At 37.6% G+C, this 7,500-nt stretch overlaps 1 long non-coding RNA gene across 2 annotated transcripts; it reads left to right on the top strand.

Moving 5' to 3' along the window:
* The first annotated feature begins 3,840 nt into the window (after nt 1–3,840).
* LOC113663076 lies at nt 3,841–6,568 on the top strand. 2 transcript variants are annotated; one of them, XR_003445416.2, is made up of 3 exons: nt 3,841–3,998; nt 4,140–4,384; nt 5,782–6,568. It is a non-coding gene; the product is annotated as an uncharacterized LOC113663076 (long non-coding RNA). The 2 variants fall into 2 exon arrangements; XR_003445415.2 differs by having other exon boundaries at nt 4,095–4,384.
* Nucleotides 6,569–7,500: the final 932 nt, after the last annotated feature.

The following is a 7,500-nucleotide window of genomic DNA, read 5'->3' as shown; positions in this document are numbered from 1 at the left end:
CAAACAATATTGTGTGCAGTAATACCAGAGTGAACACGGTTTCTTAGCAGCAGGTCCTTGAGATAATGTATAGAATTGTACATAAACAGCAAATGACTGAAATATTGTATAGTATGTGCAAAACGACTGAAATGTTGGACAGTTTGTGCAAAAGAGCAAAAAAGTGTCTGTTGAGTAAATGGTATTAAGAATCGTGTACAAAGAATGAATTAAGCTGTACTATTAAAAACTGTCAGAGTCTTTCAACCATCACACAGTGATCTTCCATGTGGGTTTGATCTTAAGGATCTACATCAACACGTATTTCACCTTTCTGTAAAGCTTCGTTGTGACAATGACAGCTGTTAGATGTGCTGAACAAAATGAAAATGAACTGAAGGGGAAACTCTAGCCTAGTGTGAAAGCTTGCTTTTCTGTACAGAAATCCCTGTTGCTAAATTTCCCACAACGCTGGAGATATTTTCCCTGGTGTGAGGACCTGGAGTAATGCAGTGCTAATTAGAATCCACTATTTACTCCTACTGAGATTCCTCATTCATGGAAACCCATGGGAGCGTCGCAACACCTGCAGTAATACACACACACACACACATGCGCATTCACATGAAATCTCTCTCTCTCTCTCGAGCTCACTAAACACAGCATAATAGGAAATCAATTAAATCAGTAAAACAACACAGGAAATAGAGTATGTTTCAATGCCTGTCTTTATGCCTGCATGGCTTTCTGAATGTATGACATACAAACATAATTTGCTTCCATCATTAACCTCTTTTTTCCAGTACATCGGTGTTCTGTTCCACCAGCAGAAGGGAAATGGACTTTCAATCAGTATAAACAAATGAATGATTTTCTGTCTGTGAGTATGATATAAAATGAGCCAGAATTCTGTTGGCTTTCAGTGTCAGATGTGTGTTTTTCTCTCTGTTGGATATTACACAGAATTTTAGTGGTTGAAGATAAACACCTTCGAAATCTAGATGCTTACGAACAAACACTTGGGCTTGGGTTTGATGTCAGTGTTTTCTTTAAAGATGATTTTCTATGAATATATTGCATATAAGTAGTGGTCTAGATACAAACAGAAATCCTCAGGCAAAACATATTCTTAAAGGTGAAGTGCACGATGTTTTGAAAGCCAATGTTGACATAGTGGGTGTCACCACTGCTTTGATAGCTCCGCCCCACACATTCATACGCAACCCAGGCAACTATTATGGTGGAACGTGCTGGGGCAGCTAGCCGAGGGTGTATTTTTTATCAGTAAATGAACTCAATGAGTAATACTATTGTAATACTGGTCAAATGTGTTTTTTGTAGTACTGTGTGTTGTACCGTGAAAGGTTTAGCTCCGTTTCACGTGGAAGACGACGTTCAACACCTAGAACCCGAGGCAGAGATAACGGCAGGTATCCGCCATGTCAATGTTTCAATAGCTTTCGGCTAATATCAGACATGCGCACCGAACAGTCTCTCTGCCGCATATTGACAAGACGCCCCTTTCCGCTCACTGGCTAAATGTTTGTTTTGTTAGTCGGCCCGATTCAGTTTTCTGAAGCATTTCTCAAACATCGTGCATCCCACCTTTAAAGTCCTAAGTGTCTACTTTTATATTAACCACCACTGTGGCACAACACATGACAAAGACATTCTATGCTAAACATGGACATGACAAAACAGGAGCAAATTCCATTATTTGGACTCTGGGCAAAAGAGTTAAACAATTTAACCTGCTTTTTATTACTTATTATGCAAGACTTAACACAAGACTATGACACTGAGCAACTGAGTAAATCGCCCAAACATCCCAATGTTAGCTGGATGATTGTGTGCTATCTGGGTTGGTTTTATAATATTTGAAGTTTGCTTTTAATAACAATTTGATTCAGTCCTAATCTTTGTTACTTTCTGATGCTAGCTCTCGTTTATTGTGTCTCTCCCTGCTCATGTAATAAGTCTACTGCTTTCATGTAGCATGTCTTAACCCTTTGGTTAACTCTTAACTCTTAATTGCTCAGTTGTATAAATGCGATAGATGTAAGACACCTTGAATTAGGGGGTCTGTCTTCCAAATGTCTGAAATTAACCTTGATTCCAGTCACTGATTGAGTCAGTGTGCATCACGCACATGCTAATTTCAGCAGGGGTCATAGATGGATCTCTGCGTCTCAGAATACAGGACCGAGTCCAACATTTCCTGTAAAATAATTGTAGTGTTTGACGATCTCCACGGAATGCTCAGATGCTCTCGGTCTTTCTCGCTTTCTCACTAGCTCTGTCATTAGTACATATATTATTGCGTAGGAACGATGTTACACAGGTGTGCTGCGTGTTCAGCAGATTTATATTGTATTAAATGGATGGTTTTAGCACCTAAACTCCAAGTGGGATCCCCACATTAATAATAAACGGTGACCCTTATTAAACCTGAAAGTGAACTGAACAGAGCATCCTCTAATTACAGCTGGTGTAGGTTCCACTGGGACACTTTGGGTTATTGTAAGGTTAACGATAATGGTGCTTTCTTCTCTACAATTGCTGTACAAAAGCAGGTGGAGACTTGTGTAATCGGGACGATTGTCTACGGTCGGTCTCTGCACACACACACACAACGACAGTTTGTATTATCCACAGTATATGCATTTATTATATTACGATTTTTTTTCTAACAATTTATACATATTCGTGTTAATGAAGAATTTTCAAGGAAAAGTTCACTCAAATCGCTTGTACACATTCATTAGACACACTGGAAATTCAACTAATGTTTTTTCAGAGCACATTTCATTTCAGTGTATGTATTATTTTCAAGTTATTATGGAGGATAATCAGAAGATCAGCGCTAAGCATGAACAGAATATAAAATTTTATGACCTCACTTGAAAGCAGACAGGAGGTGGCGATTATAACGTCTTCACTTAATAGCCGAAAACAAAATTATATAAAACTGTCACGAACACAAACACTTGGAGGTAGAATAGAAATTCAGGGTTTTTACTCAGGGTGTCATAAAAAAATATTACAATACCGCTAAAAAAATATATATATAAGGAATAGAAAGTGAAACTGTGAATTGGGAAACAATCCAATAAATATTAGATTAAAAAAAAAAAGGCACGAGTCGATGAGGGTATATTATCTGAGTCCAATAACTGTGTAGCAAAAGACTACATAAAGGGTAAACTACTGTAGGTAAGACTACAAAGGTAAATTATGGACATGAGAAAAATGAATGGAAATAGACATTTGTAACAAAGGTGCTTTTAAACATTTACAGAATTTAGCAAATACACCTCATCCAGAGAAACTTAAATCGTATACAACTAAAGGGCATACGCACATTCAAACGCAGGGATTCAAACGCACAACTTTCTGACTGGTAATCTAACAACTTACCCATAAACACTTGCAGACCAAAGACTAAAAGATCATACTAATTAAAAACACATGCGAATGGTTACTGGGGTAGGAATCCATGGTGGCCATGTTTGTAAACTGTGGTGTAACAGGGTCCCTGACGTGAGGCGATGCAACATCAATAAAGGTATTTGTAGAGTAGCCAAATAGTTATGCGAATTACAAAACATGAAATATTTAAGTAAGGAATAAAACACAATATGTAAGAAGCCTATTTAATTATGTAATTCTTTTCTATGTATAACAAGGGGCTTTAACTGCTTGAGTCACCACTACCCCTAAAGCACCTACCCCTAAAGTTCCACCAAGGAAAATGGTTACAGTGCTCCGACATGACAGATTAGCGTCACACAGATTAGTGTGACGTAGTGAAAGGCTATTCGAAAGGCCGTTTGTGTCATCAAAATAGAATTAATACGAGAATAAAATGAGGAACAAAAATATACTAGGAATAGAATTTTGATATAATTTTTTTTTCAATAAAAATAGAATTTATTTAAACAAGTTGGAAAGGGAGGAAAATATATGGAAAAATATAAAGATGTATATACTGTATGAACGCAGTGGTATAAATATGAACGGTAAAAATGTGGCATTTGCAGTTATAGTGAAAAAGATTGAAATATCAGGGCATCTGCACTTTATTATTTTTTAAATAATTTTCTGTGTCCTCACAGATACAGTAGCGTCAACATCTGTCTGACTTTATCCATCATTTCCAGATACAGTAAGGTGGAACTGAGGAAACAAACAGAGATGGAAAACACTGCATTTGAAGAATAGGGACTTGGAACAGAAAAGTCTGCTTCATTAAGTCTGTGGTTACTTTGTTCTCTGGATCAAAGTCTCTTGTAATACCGACTCACTGCTGTGAACCGTATTTGTACACGGAAAGTTACAATTACTGTGAAACATGAAGAAGCAGCATGACTCTCTACACACCCTAAATGCCCCGTGAAGATTGAAAGTAAGCTCATATATATATTTTTTTCTATTTCTTAAAATTTCATGCAGCATTCAGCCAGCAAATTGGAAGATTTTTCTTTTCCTTTCGGGAATAGCATCTCCCCTGGTGTGCTCCATATCCAGTGACCCATTAGGTGTGATATCTCTAAAAGCCTTCACATATATATATATATCTCATACTTCCTGTTTTTCTAGGTTTAAATAAAATAATAATCAAATGAATTGTGTCATCTCTCTGTTCTGGTGTTTTATAATATAATGTAACTTTATCTTTCCTACCATTTCCCTTCCTTAGTCTTCTTTTCATCTTTTCAAGAAAGTCAAGATTTTATTGCAACATGAGCAGCCAGTACTGATACAATTCAACCCTCATAACCATATACTGAAAACAGGATTTTAGTATATATATATATATATATATATATATATATATATATATATATATATATATATATATATATATATATATATATATATATGTTATTTTTTTCTTCCAAACATAGGTCAAAGATGTCTGTCCAAAAGAAAAGACAAAAAAAATAAATTGCATTATGCAAAAATAATAAATAAATTGAATTTTTGCTGGGTGGCTCATTTCACTTCTCTATTATTGCATTTAAATACTACTAAGTGAAATAAGTACGGAGAACAAAAAGCAATACAATGTCTCCTTTATTACTAATCTCTGCATTGTATGACAGCTTTTCTGTACTTTATAATCTCGTATATATTTTGTGTATTCAGGTGAAATTATGACGTTTCTCATTTTTTCTTCTGTAACCCAAAAGCTTTATGTTGACATGTTCAATTTTCTTAATTATTTAATAAAACTATGGTGCATGAATACCTAAACTTGCACTTGTGAGCTCAATGACGTTAAATAATAAGTCCCTTAATTAATATAAAGACGTCATTACTTTCCTCGCATGAAGACTCTTTGTGAAATAATTCTGGAAAGATTTCAGGGTAAAACCAAGATCACCTAATAAGGTAAGCCTCCTTTCACTCAAATCTCACGTTCCATGTTATATATAAGATACAGGATGCAGAGGCAGAGAATGTACAGCAGGGGGCAGAGCATGCATTCACCAAGCCTTACCATTATTTTTCTCAGTTAAAGGAGATGTGGAGAGTTCACAGACATATACTGTAGAGCTACACTGGTTTATTGACAGTGGAGTGGATGGTGGATGGAGTCCTACTATGCAGTCATGTGGGTGACACCTTCTGGCTCTCTTTTTTATTTATGCTGTCATAGCTAGACTTGCTAAAGTCCCTGCTTGATCTCTGCGAACAATGAACATTGACCTTAAACATTATGTGACAATAATCATAATCTCTCTCTCTCTCTCTCTCTCCCCCTCTCTCTCCCTCCCTCCCTCCCTCCAACTCTTGGAGATCCCAGTGATCATGAACCATTCTGCTCTCTGGACCTCTCTGATCCATCCTAAGGTCCGGTTTCTGGTTGTTTCATCACCTCTCACTGCTGATGAGGATGTTCCACATGGACAGCCTGGAGATACAGGAGATTACTGTGGAAGGTGTCACATAGAAATCATTTGAATTGAGGAATACAGACAGTTTCTGTCCAACAAAAATAGACATGTTTAACCTACTATCAATTTCTTGGTTACAAAACCGTGGTATAATGTAAAATTTAAAAAATATTGCACGTTATCAAAGGGAAAATGATTTATGATCACTCTCCGGTGTCACCAAGTGTGAGCAGCAATTGTCTTCCCCTTGAATTCTGCGTTCGGGTCTGAGCTTTCAGTATCTCAAGATTCCTCTTGGCCCGGTGTATTAGCAGGAGCTCATCACAGCATCACACCAAAGCACAAACACTTTCCTTCCTCTCTAGTAAATTTATACAGCATAGACTTGTTGAGTGCCTACTCAAAATTTCATGTACACCCCAGAAACCTTTTGAAAAGCCACTTCAGGCAGTACATCTTCATTCCTCTCTAAGTTTATAGTAGTTTGGAGCCTTTGAGCAGCCACAGTAACTATCAAAGGGGCAGTAGAGATGCTTCTGCTATTGCAGCCTTTAATCTGGAACCTCCTGTCGGACATTATGACCTCTGTGGGATCTGCAAAATATCTCAAATAATTTTTTCTTTAGAAAAAAAACTAAACAAAATTCAATGCAGTATCATCTTGGTGAAAAATTGATTTTTTAGTATGACATAAATGGCTCACACTGAGACTGAGACACTGTGTGTTCTCTAAGCACAGATATATTTGTGGTGGACTGGGAAAACCTGTCGGATGTTCTTGTGACTCAATATGGGTGAGAAAAATCAAGTCATGTCTAGGGTTAAAGAACCATATGTAACCAGTCTGATGCCAGTCAGCTTACAGTACATGTCTTTGGACTGGTTGAGGAACCCACAGGAAACCTTGAAGCACAGGGAGAACACACACAGTAAACTCTACACACAGTTGTTTGGGAATAAAACCCCCAACTCCAAGGGCTTGACATTTACATTCATGGCCTTTGGAAGCCCTTACATTTATCTCGTTTCTACAGCTGAGCAATTGAGGGTTACGGCTTAGAGACCCAGGAATGGCAGATTGGTGGCCTTGGGATTTAAACTCAGAACCTTTCATTCAGTAGTCCTCTGAGTTACCACTTCCGCATGAGGCAGATGTGATTATACTAACCACTAAAATCTGAACAAGTGAAGGCTTCCTAGGCTGTAATACATTTTCAAGAGAAACTGTTTTGTTGATCAGCCACTGGGACCTCGTGCACATTAAACTTTATCTAAGTTTAGCTAAGTTTATTTAAAGGGTCTAATACATTTACATATACATTTACATTGTAAATATGGATTAAAGTACTATTTTTGTTTTTTGATTTAGTGTAGGAGGGCAAGGTGGCTTAGTGGTTTTTACATCTTTTCACCTCATGCGATTCCCGCCTCCGCCTTGTGTGTGTGGAGTTTGCATGTTCTCCCCGTGCCTCGGGGGTTTCCTCCGGGTACTCAGGTTTCCTCCCCCGGTCCAAAGACATGCATGGTAGGTTGACTGGCATCTCTGGAAAATTGTCCGTAGTGTGCGTGTGTGTGAGTGAATTAGAGTGTGTGTGCCCTGTGATGGGTTGGCACTCTGTGC

Source organism: Tachysurus fulvidraco, chromosome 6 (genome assembly GCF_022655615.1).
Source record: "Tachysurus fulvidraco isolate hzauxx_2018 chromosome 6, HZAU_PFXX_2.0, whole genome shotgun sequence".
Classification (NCBI taxonomy): domain Eukaryota; kingdom Metazoa; phylum Chordata; class Actinopteri; order Siluriformes; family Bagridae; genus Tachysurus; species Tachysurus fulvidraco.
The sequence above is the reverse complement of the archived record's forward strand: the minus strand, read 5'-3'. Positions and strand labels throughout refer to the sequence as shown.